The following is a 14,467-nucleotide window of genomic DNA, read 5'->3' on the forward strand; positions in this document are numbered from 1 at the left end:
TGTTTTGATATTTCATGGTATCTTAAACAAATGTTAAGTAAAAAAAGTGTTCTGTGGTTTCAGGAGTGAGAGAATAACCCCCTGCTACAGAAAACATAACACAAGATTCCTAAATTTCTGAAGGGAGCTGATCACGATGCAGGAAAGACAGGTAACTTTAAGCAGAGGATTAATTCATATGAATTTCCATTGCACATCATTATGCACATGTTACATGTCTATATATTATGCATCTGTTACTTGTCTTTATTGCAGTTATTTTAAGAAAGTTTTGACATTGAAACATGTGAGTGGTGTTAAATTTCACATCACATGATTCTTCAGAACTTAATAAATATGCAGATTTGCTGCTAAAGAAGTAATATTTGTGATTTTCATTTTGTTTTATTTTTTTTAATTAATTGATTTATTAAATCTTAGAAAAAAGTTTACACTGAATTATTTGTCATCACATCTGTTTTTAGCATTGATAGCAATCAGAAATGTTTCTTGAGCAGCAAATCAGCACCATTTGATAATCACCATTATATTAGTTCAACCTCAAGCACTAAATCAACATCTTTAAAAAGATTTCTGAAAGATCAAGTGACACTAAAGACTTGAGTAATGATGCTGAAAATTCAGCTTTACATCATAGCTATGAATTACATGTATATTTAAACCGTTCACCCATCCCTTACACCTTAACTCATCCTCAAACAAGTCAATGTAAGCCCTAAATGAATAAATTTTGATTTGTACAGGCATGATATGCAACTTGTATTCAGTCGTTTTGTTTTGTCTTTCTTTTGGTTTTGTTTTCCACATCAACTGAAAAGGAGGTCAAAGTTTAACCTAAGTGCCGTGTAGCTGATGAACATCTTTATATGTAAGTATATTTTTATATGTAAGTATATTTTTGACGGACTGCCAGACACTTGTCAAACAGTGATGAGCAACGAGGGGCCGTTCTTTTAAAAAGATCAGGGAGATGCAAGTCTAGAGATTAATATACGTTTTATTTCAAAATTGATTTATCTGGAAAAATTTAATAATGTTTTGAGATGTGCCCTATATGCATTTAGATGTACATCCATGTTTAAAATACTTTTAAATTTAACAACGGCTGTAAGTTATAAAAATGTTAAAGTAAATTGAGAAAACATTTTCATCAGTTTGACAACATACACAATCTCACAAATAGCATAGAAAAAGTGACAAAGCTGTCTTCTTTGTCTGTGTTTTATTACTCTCTTTCGCACTCTCGGCCACTGTATGTAACAGTAATTAGTATAATGTAACAGTAGACAGATGAGGAATGTGAATATGTAGTTTAACTTTAAGGAGCCTTACTACTAGAACCATTTTTTATATATATTATATTTTTATATACATTTTATATATATATATGTGTGTATATATATGTATATGTGTGGGTATTGATTTCCCTTTTAAAAAAAAATTAAGCAAAAAATTAATTATAAGGTAGATCAGCTCCTGACAGACATGTTAACAGATCAGTTTAACTCTTATTAAATTCATTCATTAATTTTCTTTTCTGCTTAGTCCCTTTATTAATCTGGGGTAACCACAGCGGAATGAACTGTCAACTTATCCAGCATATGTTTTACGCAGTGGATGCCCTTACAGCTGCAACCCATCACTGGGAAACAACCATATACGCTTATTCTCACTCATACACTACAGACAATTTAGCCTACCCAATTCACCTGTACCCCATGTCTTTGGACTTGTAGGCAAAACCGGAGCACCCAGAGAAAACCCACGCAAACGCAGGGAGAATTTGCAAACTCCACACAGAAATGCCAGCTGATCCAGCCGAGGCTCGAGTCAGCATCCTTGCTGTAAGGCGACAGCACTACCTATTGTGCCACCACGTCATGCTCTTATTTCTATTGTATAATTTCTATTCTACAATGTATCTTATTGTTAATTCAATAAGAGAATTAACTGCACAGTTACTTAAAATGTGTGGATGGGATTACATTATTTGTTAACCCAAAGTGAGTTTCTCTTTCTTTGCAGTATTGGATGCCTAATTGCAGTTCAACTCCAAACTCAGTTGGACCAGCTGATCAGTGTCTTCAGTATTACCATAAGCTACTGGGCAGATGTGTGGACACGACAGCTATGAGCCAAACTTGGGACGTTTGGTTTTTAGGTAATACCAGTGACAAAGTATTCAGTAAAATGCTTATAATAAAAAATGCTCACTGCTTACCCCCTTATAGTTAAGTTGTTTGCAGTTACATTGTTGTAAAAATACCATACTTTTTCCTTTTTTATTAGCAGGTGGAGAGACCGTCTGGGCAGCAGAAACAACACAACTAATCATAGTTAGGTTGAGATTAGTATTATTAACTTGACTAGTTTGGTTGCAGACTTGTTCAATACTTAACAATTTGTATAAGTTACAAGATCAATGGTCCTGCTATCAATGTTTTTTTTAACTTAAATTCATTACAGTTTAGATACAATCAAATGTCCAAACCATCTCTGAGTGAATGACATCAAGGAAACAGGATCAACAGATCATTCATTATAGGCCGTTTCGTAGGTAACAGCACATCCTTTGTGAAAAATAATTTATTTTTGTGCCATCATCACAAGACAAAATACATTTCAACTGATTTCAGTTGGTTATATTTTTCAGGTCCTCCTGATCATTCTGTTCTCCTGGTTGTGAGGATGTGCAGAGGCTGTATTTGTCAGTGTTAAAAGACTTGTGCAGCTGTATCCAGACATACAAGCAGCCGACAAAGAGTTCTGGAGCAGGACAGACAGGTAGTTCACAGTGGCTAGGCTAGAAGTTTATACTTGGGTGGCCAGAAAGTGGCCTCCGCTATTTTGGGGGGTCCATACAAATACACCAGTGTAAGCTATACTATTGCACTGAAAAAATTAAATGAAAGAATTAATTTATCTGTTGAACACAAAATATTTTAAAGAAAGCTTAAGTATCAAGGTGGCAATATACAGTATCTGTTACATTGTAGTACATGAGCTGGAAAATACAGACTCGTAAATGTTTAGTTGTTAAGATTAGTTAAATACTAAATCCTATACTTGAGATAGGCTGAATATACAGCTTTAACTGAACTGAATTTAACTAGAACTACACCAGCATTCCAAGTGCTCTAGACTAGCTTTTTGCACTGGTGCGTCTAAAATGTTTGATGGCATTGCATTTAACACTGCAATTTTACATGTAAATTATTTTTGAAAATCACAATCCATATAGGCAATATTGACTTGTAAATGATTAACTAAAATCGGGTCAACACACATTATGGGGATTGTGTGTAGAATTTTGAGGAAATTAATGAATTTAATCCATTTTGAAATAAGACTGAAACATTAAAAATGTGGAAAAAGTGAAGCGCTATCAATACTTTCCGGATGCATTATATATATGGATTTTAGCGCATTATCAAAGACTTAAATAAATAGTCCAACATTATCTACAACAGCAAAAGACCCTCCACATCAAAGGCTACTGGTCAGCTCACGATTCAGCAAACATCTGAAAAACAAATAGCTTATTATGCCTTCACAAGAAATCAGTGTTTTTGAGTCTAATGAAGATAGTACTATTTTATTAAATTATTATTTAGCCTGGCATGTTTACTGTTTACTGTGTGTTCAATGGGGAAAAAGTAGCTGTTTTTTACACAGAGATAAAAAAAAACACATTTCAGAGCAGTAATCACAATACTGTGAAACTGTGATATTATTATCCAAGATTATACCCTCAGAATCTTATACCTGCCCATTCCTAGCCAGTTACTTAAAGCATTCAGTCAGAGTTTTTTATTTTTATTTTTTTAGTTGGCCTTTATTCTGTTTTTCTATGTTCTTGGAAATGCTGCTGTGCAGGAAAATGTGACGATATATCCAGGTTCTATAGTTAATTCTGAAATAAATCTTAAAATGAAACAATATTTAAAAATGCAATATTTAATGTGTCAGACACTAAATAAACATGTCAATTCATTTATATTAATCTGATTCCTTAACAGGGCAGCACGGTGGCGCAGAGGGTAGCACGTTTGCCTCACAGCAAGAAGGTCGCTGCTTCGGCTGGGTCAGTTGGCGTTTCTGTGTGAAGTTTGCATGCTCTCCCCGTGTTGGTGTGGGTTTCCTCCGGGTGCTCCGGTTTTCCCAAGTCCAAAGACATAGGTGAATTGGGTATGCTAAAATTGACCATAGTGTCTAAGTGTGTGTGAATGAGTGTGTATTGGTTGCAGCTGGAAGGGCATCCGCTGCGTTAAACATATGCTGGATAAGTTGGCCTTTCATTCCGCTGTGGCGACCCCAGATTTATAAAGGGACTAAGCCCAAAAGAAAATGAATGAATGAATCCTTAACAGTTAATAAAAGTATAAATATAAGTTTAATGAGCAGCAGTTGTCATTTATGTAAATTAACCATTTGAGCGTGCTTAGTTTGGGGTATGTTGTGCCATTAAATTGTCAATAGGTTTTATTTTTTTTCTACATTTTAAATCTGCTTTAGCTTTCTTCTTTCCTATAAACCTGGAAATATAAAATATATATATTTTTGGTTTTTAACAAATTGCTTATTTTATTCTTAGATTGGTGTACGCTGATGGTCTGCTGAGAATTCTGCTGAGTTGAAGGGATCCTCCTGTCAGAAAACCTCTCCAAAGTACAATAGGACTAGTAAGTAACATCTTAAACATACACTACTGTTTCATAGCTTTTAGGTTGGTATGGTAAATTCTCTTCTGATAGTGTCAGCTTTATTTAATTAATACAGTCAAGCAGTAATACTGTGAATTTAATACAATGTATATAATTAATAGCGTCACATGATGAAAAAATAGTATTCCAATGTACTGATTCTCTCCTCAATCTGTTTTTTTAAAATATACTCCAGTTATATGTCATGAAACAAATAATATATATTTGTGGTAATATGAACTGCTGCAATGCTAATCTTTCTCCTTTTGGTTTCTTGCTTTATTTAAGGGTTCCCACTACAAGGATTAGATTTGGCTACTGCAGTCCCGGTTTAGGCCAGCCTCACTTGTGAAGACTAAAGATGAAGACAACATACAAGAAAAATTTAGAGGATGGCGACACACTTTTTATTCCACCTATATATCTCCTTTTATGTGTAAGCAACATTCCGCAAGATTAAACAAAACTAAACGACAGGTTATTTCTTTTAATTTTGTCTGTTTCCTTGGAACATTGTACACAATTTACAACCAGTTTATATATATATATATATATATATATATATATATATATATATATATAGGTCAGAGCAAGAAAATGTTATGTTTTCTTCTGGAGAAAGTCTTATTTCTTTTATTTCTGCTAGAATAAAAACAGTTTTGAATTTTTTTAAAAAACATTTTAAGGTCAATGTTATTAGCCCCCGTAAGCAATTTTTTTCGACTGTCTACAGAACAAACCATCGATATACAATAACTTGCCTAATTACCCTAACCTGCCTAGTTAACCTAATTAACCTAGTTAAGCCTTTAAATGTCACTTTAAGCTGTGTCTTGAAGAGTATCTTGAAGAATATCTGGTGAAATATTATTTACTCAGTTATTAGAAATGAGTTATTAAAACTATTGTGATTTAGAAATGTGTTAAAAAATATTTCCGTTAAACAGAAATTAAGGGATTTATATATATATATATATATATATATATATATATATATATATATATATATATATATATATATATATATATATATGTGTATGTGTGTGTGTGTGTGTGTGTGTGTGTGTATATATATATATATATATATATATATATATATATATATATATATATATATTGACAAAATCTGTTTTGTGTCGTGCATTAGAGTTTGCTTAAAAAAAACTGGTTATCTTTGAGAAAGTATTGTTATTTTATATTATTGGTGTGTTATTAGTTCAGAGGATATTGCAAATTTTTGAATACCATTTATAAAAAAAAAATGTAAAAAAAATTGACCACAGACTTTAATAAGATTTTATCAGACAATTATTTTAATTTGTATTATTTTATTTACTACTGTAAATATTGTTTGCTTGGTATTTATTTTGTGTTTGTGTACTCTTTTATTATTGTAACTCCCTGAAGAAAGTCTTTTGGATACTGAACACATGACTGGTATTATCTTGTATTTTAAAATTATAGTCTTGGAAACATGCATTTTCTTTAACACTATTTAAGAAATTATAAGCATTATAGCATGTGCTTACACAAGTTATTTGTGTTTTTACTATAGTAAACTATAGTCACCCTTAGTGTACATGTTTTGAAGTAATTGTAAATATTCCTATGGTCTTAATATAAATGCTGCAATGGACTTTTGTATTTAAAATCTTTATTGCACAGTAGTTCAGCCATGGTTATAGTACAACTTGTTGGTTTTGTTTTAAACGCGGTAAAACATGGTTATGTGTGATAAAAGTATGTTAATCTATTTGTATGTTTGTGAAAATATTAATAAATCTTCAACTGTTATTGAGAGTGGTGTGTCGTGTTTATTATAAATAAGCAGCTGCTGCAGCTAGTGGTCCATAAGTATGAGCAAAACGCCTGAGAACAGCGCCTCCGCGGAGCGGCCGGTATTTCCGGTTGCGTCGTCCTAACATCGGCCGGACAGCGTTTCCGATCATTTGCCGACGTCGCGGCAACATTTTGCCAATTAGCAAACGCTCCCTGAGCGACATCGCACCGATGGAATTTTGAAAATCGGCACGACGTCGGCCCAACGTATGTGTGCTGTCTGGGAAGTAGGCTAACAATGGATTGCTTTGACCTGTAATGCTTTAGGACAGATCAGAATACAGCTAAAATGTAAAAATCACACAAATACCTCATCCAGAAACATTTCCAGCATAATTCTTTTGTCGTAAAGAAATAAAAAATGTTCCACCTTTGCTAAAAGTAAGTTTCACTTCACAACACAGCCAAATAGGAAGACCATTAGCATTGTCATCGATCATGTATCAATCTATTTCTAAATATTTGATAACTTTGAATACTTTTGACTAAATTTAGTTAAGGAGCAAAGATAAATAATGTCTACTTTAATAGTGGAAAGATCGCGATTGTATTCAATCTGAGCACACAGGCGATCATGAGAGGTCTTGCAGTTCATTTCAAAAAAGCCTATTTAAGAGCTCGCATATCTGTTTTAGCGATTTGCGTACATGAATGCGCTCTCGTGTTAAAATAAAGCACTCGCCGCATTTGCAGAAATTAGTAATTGCGCAATACCTTCATTCCCGCGCCGCCATTCAGAATGTATTTAGAGGAGTGACAGGTCAGAGGCGAGTCGACTGGCTGTCGGAGAGCGAAACGTGTATGAAGATCATCAAATAGGCAGGAAATATGTCCGCGGTTTAATTACTCTGCTAGACATCTCTGCAGTGAAAACATCCGAGAAGCATTATTCCAACAAAACATTTGTTTTTAAGTTGTTTTTTCTGTCTCTGCAACACAGAAAGCCTTTGTCCCGCCCTTACGTTTCACGCAACTAGTCAAGGTCGACTGTGATTGGCCACTTTTCATGTCAGTCAAATCAAGCTTCAGAATCAATTCTTAAACTTCGGAAACAGATTTTCAGCAGCTTATGACACAGTGCACTAAAATAAACACTCTAAGCACAGCACTGTGATCGTACGCTTCACAAAACAGCCAATGCTGATCACATCAATGTTATATTACGCATTAAAGGATTAAAAGTGTTAATTGTTTCTTTCATTATTTGGCGATTCCTCCGCGTACCACTAGGAGGAAGCCCGCGTACCACTAGTGGTACGCGTACCACAGTTTGAGAACCACTGCCCTAGACCAACGAGCCACTAAATTGAGAGAATTTCACATGGCCTCAGAAGCATCAGATAGTCAGAAAACTTTCTCTAACGAATCAAGGGCACCCTAAGCGAGAATCATACCCCTTGACCAACGAGCCACTGCAAAACAGTAACTTTATATGGCAACACTATCTGCTGACGAACTGGCATTCTCAGAAAAAAGGCCTCTGTGTAAGCCACAACGCCCTTACAAAACAGCAGACAACTGTAAGGGCTCAACCGAAATGTGAATCTGGGATTTCTCACGGCATGAACGAAAAGCATACTTCTAGACAACCAAACCACTATAGAAAGGAATGTTTTATGTGCTGACACTATCTGCTGACAAACTGGAATTCTTCGAAAATTGTTTTTTTATGAAAGCCATAATGCCGTGTAAAACAACAGAATAACTGCAAGGGCTCGTCCGGGATTTGAACCCGGGACCTCTCGCACCCTAAGCGAGAATCATACCCCTAGACCAACGAGCCACAAAAGCTTGAATATTTCACAAGACATCAGAAGCAACAGATGGTCAGAAATCCATATCTTACAAACATTGAAGCAGGGCTTTTGCTTGATTTGGACTCGGGACTTCTGCAATGGTTCGTCCAGGCTTTGAAAACGGGACCTCTCGCACCTTATGCGAGAATCAAGCCCGTACACCAACAAGCAACTGCAAAACAGCCACTTTACATGGCAACACTATCTGCTGACAAACTGGCATTCTCAGAAAAAAGACCCCTGTGTAAGCCACAACGCCCTTACAAAACAAAAGACAACTGTAAGGGTTCAACTGAAATTTGAACCTAGTATTTCTCATGGCATGAACGAGAATCATACTCTTAGACCAGCAAGCCACTATGCAAGAAATATTTTATGTGGCGACACTATCTGCTGACAAATTGGAATTCTTTGAAAGACGTTTTTACGAAAGACATAATGCCCTGTAAAACACAGTACACCTAAAAGGGCTCATCCGTGTATTGAACCCGGGTCCTCTAGCAACCGAAGTGAAAATCATACCCATAGACCAATGAGCCACTAAATCGAGACAATTTCATAAGGCGTCAGATAGTCAGAAATCTTTCTCTAACGAATCAAGGGCACCCTAAGCGAGAATCATACCCCTTGACCAACGAGCCACTGCAAAACAGTAACTTTATATGGCAACACTATCTGCTGACGAACTGGCATTCTCAGAAAAAAGGCCTCTGTGTAAGCCACAACGCCCTTACAAAACAGCAGAAAACTGTAAGGGCTCAACCGAAATTTGAATCTGGGATTTCTCATGGCATGAACGAGAATCATACTCCTAGACAACCAAGCCACTAAGCAAAGAAATGTTTTATGTGCCGACACTATCTGCTGACAACCTGGAATTCTTCGAAAAACGTTTTTTATGAAAGCCATAAAGCCCTGTAAAACAACAGAATAAATGCAAGGGCTCATCCGGGATTTGAACCCGGGACCTCTCGCACCCTAAGCAAGAATCATACCCCTAGACCAACGAGCCACAAAAGCTTGAATATTTCACAAGACATCAGAAGCAACAGATGGTCAGAAATCCTTATCTTACAAATATTGAAGAAGGGCTTTTGCTTCATTTGGACCCGGGACTTCTGCAATGGTTCGTCCAGGCTTTGAAAACGGGACCTCTCGCACCTTATGCGAGAATCAAGCCCGTAGACCAACGAGCAACTGCAAAACAGCCACTTTACATGGCAACACTATCTGCTGACAAACCGGCATTCTCAGAAAAAAGGCCTCTGTGTAAGCCAAAACGCCCATACAAAACAAAAGACAACTGTAAGTGTTCAACTGAAATTTGAACCTTGGATTTCTCATGGCATGAAGGAGAATCATACTCCTAGACCAGCAAGCCACTATTGAAGAAATATTTTATGTGGCGACACTATCTGCTGACAAATTGGAATTCTTTGAAAGACGTTTTTACGAAAGACATAATGCCCTGTAAAACACAGTACACCTGCTAGGGCTCTGTAGTGTTTCCTCCTTGTGCTGTGTGTTATATAGACAGCTTACACGGAGAAGTATAATTCAGAAACACATTTATTAACAGAACACGAGTAACTCCCACGTTTAATTATCACATGCACTTCAGTCTCACTCACTGACTCTACAGCACCCCCGAAGTTAAACCAAGGTGGCCCTCTAGTGGAGTGAATACGCAATTACATTATAAGGGCATATAACAGTACACCACATCCCTCTTTTTTCACAGTAAACTATGCAAGCTTTAAACAAGATATATAAACACTGAATGCTAAACTTACAGTCCATATAACAAGGACATTTTTCTTATTTATAGCAAAGTTTACCCTATTACTAGGCAAACATATGTATTCAGTTCATACAGTAGTCCTGAAACCTCACAGGAACTTTCACAACCCGACCACTCCTGGTGGTTGTGGTACTGCTGTTATGTAAAGGTCGATCTGGCAGACACTCTACAGACGAATTTGTCACTTCTTGTGCCCCTGGGATGTGAGCATGTGTATCATTGTGGGTCTCATCCACAGGATCCAATGTTTCTCTGAACTTGTGATTTGTTTTCCTCAGGTGGCGTCTGTTGCGGCGAAACTGTTGTCCTGCTTCATTGACAACATTGTATGACCTTGGCTCATTTCTTTTTGAAACAATGAGCCCTGGCTGCCACCCTCTGTTTGTTTCAATGTGTACAGTATTTCCGGCATTCAATTTTGACATGGATTTTGCTCCTACATTGTACGGGGGTGCTGTAGAGTCAGTGAGTGAGACTGAAGTGCATGTGATAATTAAACGTGGGAGTTACTCGTGTTCTGTTAATAAATGTGTTTCTGAATTATACTTCTCCATTGCAGTTACTATATCTTGCATTGTTTCATTTTCCCCTTCTAGCTCAACAGATAGTGAGTTATATACTTCTAATGCCTCCTCTCCTAAAGCATGAAGCAGAATGGCAATCTTTACCTTTTCAGTTTTTGAGTCTGATCCTGTAGCAGTCATATAAATGTTGAACCGCTGTATCCATCTTCTCCAGTTTTCACCTGTATTGCCAGACAGGACTAATGGAGGTGGTAATCTGAACTGATCCATGTTTGTTTTTCACTATGGCAGACTTACTTTAGTCAGGATGAGTTCACGTTCTTCATCAATTTGCTGTCAACTGCAGGCTTGAGTCCGTAAAACAACTCTCTTCTGACACCATGTAGTGTTTCCTCCTTGTGCTGTGTGTTATATAGACAGCTTACACGGAGAAGTATAATTCAGAAACACATTTATTAACAGAACACGAGTAACTCCCACGTTTAATTATCACATGCACTTCAGTCTCACTCACTGACTCTACAGCACCCCCGAAGTTAAACCAAGGTGGCCCTCTAGTGGAGTGAATACGCAATTACATTATAAGGGCATATAACAGTACACCACAGGCTCATACGGGTATTGAACCCAGGTCCTCTCGCAACCTATGCAAGAATCATACCCATAGACCAACGAGCCACTTAATTGAGAGAATTTCACAAGGCGTCAGATAGTCAGAAATCTTTCTCTAACGAATCAAGGGCACCCTTAGTGAGAGTCATACCCCTAGACCACCGAGCCACTGCAAAAAAACAACTTTATATGGCAACACTATCTGCTGACAAACTGGCATTCTCAGAAAAAAGGCCTCTGTGTAAGCCACAACGACCTTACAAAACAGCAGACAACTGTAAGGGCTCAACTGAAATTTGAATCTGGGATTTCTCACGGCATGAACGAAAAGCATACTTCTAGACAACCAAACCACTATGGAAAGGAATGTTTTATGTGCTGACACTATCTGCTGACAAACTGGAATTCTTCGAAAATTGTTTTTTTATGAAAGCCATAATGCCCTGTAAAACAACAAAATAACTGCAAGGGCTCATCCGGGATTTGAACCCGGGACCTATTGCACCCTAAGCGAGAATCATACCCCTAGACCAACGAGCCACAAAAGCTTGAATATTTCACAAGACATCAGAAGCAACAGATGGTCACAAATCCTTATCTTACAAACATTGAAGCAGGGCTTTTGCTTGATTTGGACCCGGGACTTCTGCAATGGTTCGTCCAGGCTTTGAAAACGGGACCTCTCGCACCTTATGCGAGAATCAAGCCCGTAGACCAACGAGCAACTGCAAAACAGCCACTTTACATGGCAACACTATCTGCTGACAAACTGGCATTCTCAGAAAAAAGACCTCTGTGTAAGCCACAACGCCCTTACAAAACAAAAGACAACTGTAAGGGTTCAACTGAAATTTGAACCTAGGATTTCTCATGGCATGAACGAGAATCATACTCTTAGACCAGCAAGCCACTATGCAAGAAATATTTTATGTGGCGAAACTATCTGCTGACAAATTGGAATTCTTTGAAAGACGTTTTTACGAAAGACATAATGCCCTGTAAAACACAGTACACCTAAAAGGGCTCATCCGTGTATTGAACCCGGGTCCTCTAGCAACCGAAGCGAGAATCATACCCATAGACCAATGAGCCACTAAATTGAGACAATTTCATAGGGCGTCAGATAGTCAGAAATCTTTCTCTAACGAATCAAGGGCACCCTAAGTGAGAGTCATACCCCTAGACCACCAAGCCACTGCAAAACAGCAACTTTATATGGCAACACTATCTGCTGACAAACTGGCATTCTCAGAAAAAAGGCCTCTGTGTAAGCCACAATGACCTTACAAAACAGCAGACAACTGTAAGGGCTCAACCGAAATTTGAATCTGGGATTTCTCATTGCATGAACGAAAATCATACGCCTAGACCAGCAAGCCACTATGCAAATGAATGTTTTATGTGGCGACACTATCTGCTGACAAACTGGAATTCTTCAAAAGACATTTTAATGAAAGACATAGTGCCCTGTAAAACACGTGACACCTGCATGGGCTCGTCCAGGATTTGAACCCAGGACCTCTCACACCCAAAGCGAGAATCATACCCCTAGACCAACGAGCCACTAAATTGAGAGAATTTCACATGGCCTCAGAAGCATCAGATAGTCAGAAAACTTTCTCTAACGAATCAAGGGCACCCTAAGCGAGAATCATACCCCTTGACCAACGAGCCACTGCAAAACAGTAACTTTATATGGCAACACTATCTGCTGACGAACTGGCATTCTCAGAAAAAAGGCCTCTGTGTAAGCCACAACGCCCTTACAAAACAGCAGACAACTGTAAGGGCTCAACCGAAATGTGAATCTGGGATTTCTCACAGCATGAACGAAAAGCATACTTCTAGACAACCAAACCACTATGGAAAGGAATGTTTTATGTGCTGACACTATCTGCTGACAAACTGGAATTCTTCGAAAATTGTTTTTTTATGAAAGCCATAATGCCCTGTAAAACAACAGAATAACTGCAAGGGCTCGTCCGGGATTTGAACCCGGGACCTCTCGCACCCTAAGCGAGACTCATACCCCTAGACCAACGAGCCACAAAAGCTTGAATATTTCACAAGACATCAGAAGCAACAGATGGTCAGAAATCCATATCTTACAAACATTGAAGCAGGGCTTTTGCTTGATTTGGACTCGGGACTTCTGCAATGGTTCGTCCAGGCTTTGAAAACGGGACCTCTCGCACCTTATGCGAGAATCAAGCCCGTACACCAACAAGCAACTGCAAAACAGCCACTTTACATGGCAACACTATCTGCTGACAAACTGGCATTCTCAGAAAAAAGACCCCTGTGTAAGCCACAACGCCCTTACAAAACAAAAGACAACTGTAAGGGTTCAACTGAAATTTGAACCTAGGATTTCTCATGGCATGAAAGAGAATCATACTCCTAGAACAGCAAGCCACTATGCAAGAAATATTTTTTGTGGCGACACTATCTGCTGACAAATTGGAATTCTTTGAAAGACGTTTTTACGAAAGACATAATGCCCTGTAAAACACAGTACACCTACAAGGGCTCATCCGGGTATTGAACTCTGGTCCTCTTGCAACCGAAGCGGGAATCATACCCATAGACCAATGAGCCACTAAATTGAGAGAATTTCACAAGGCGTCAGATAGTCAGAAATCTTTCTCTAACGAATCAAGGGCACCCTAAGTGAGAGTCATACCCCTAGACCACCGAGACACTGCAAAACAGCAACTTTATATGGCAACACTATCTGCTGACAAACTGGCATTCTCAGAAAAAAGGCCTCTGTGTAAGCCACAACGACCTTACAAAACAGCAGACAACTGTAAGGGCTCAACCGAAATTTGAACCTAGGATTTCTCATGGCATGAACGAGAATCATACTCCTAGACCAGCAAGCCACTATGCAAGAAATATTTTATGTGGCGACACTATCTGCTGACAAATTGGAATTCTTTGAAAGACGTTTTTACGAAAGACATAATGCCCTGTAAAACACAGTACACCTACAAGGGCTCATCCGGGTATTGAATCCGGGTCCTCTCGCAACCGAAGCGAGAATCACACCCATAGACCAATGAGCCATAAAACTGAGACAATTTCACAAGGCGTCAGATAGTCAGAAATCTTTCTCTAACAAATCAAGGGCACCCTAAGTGAGAGTCATACCCCTAGACCACCGAGCCACTGCAAAACAGCAACTTTATA

At 38.0% G+C, this 14,467-nt stretch overlaps 2 long non-coding RNA genes and 2 other non-coding genes across 5 annotated transcripts in view; 2 read left to right on the forward strand and 2 right to left on the reverse strand.

Moving 5' to 3' along the window:
• LOC148682376 (uncharacterized) overlaps positions 1-14,467 on the forward strand; it is a 147,695-nt gene that overhangs the window by 22,943 nt on the left and 110,285 nt on the right. The window lies entirely within an intron of this gene.
• LOC147845257 (uncharacterized) lies at positions 817-5,177 on the forward strand. 2 transcript variants are annotated; one of them, XR_015942766.1, is made up of 8 exons: positions 817-868; positions 1,546-1,844; positions 2,026-2,161; positions 2,290-2,557; positions 2,637-2,784; positions 4,020-4,188; positions 4,595-4,682; positions 4,992-5,177. It is a non-coding gene; the product is annotated as an uncharacterized LOC147845257 (long non-coding RNA). The 2 variants fall into 2 exon arrangements; XR_015942765.1 differs by having other exon boundaries at positions 1,737-1,844.
• trnap-agg (transfer RNA proline (anticodon AGG)) lies at positions 8,254-8,325 on the reverse strand. Its single transcript has one exon. It is a non-coding gene; the product is annotated as a tRNA-Pro (tRNA).
• trnap-agg (transfer RNA proline (anticodon AGG)) lies at positions 9,279-9,350 on the reverse strand. Its single transcript has one exon. It is a non-coding gene; the product is annotated as a tRNA-Pro (tRNA).

This window comes from Danio rerio, chromosome 4 (genome assembly GCF_052040795.2).
Source record: "Danio rerio strain M-AB ecotype USA chromosome 4, GRCz13ab, whole genome shotgun sequence".
Taxonomy (NCBI): domain Eukaryota; kingdom Metazoa; phylum Chordata; class Actinopteri; order Cypriniformes; family Danionidae; genus Danio; species Danio rerio.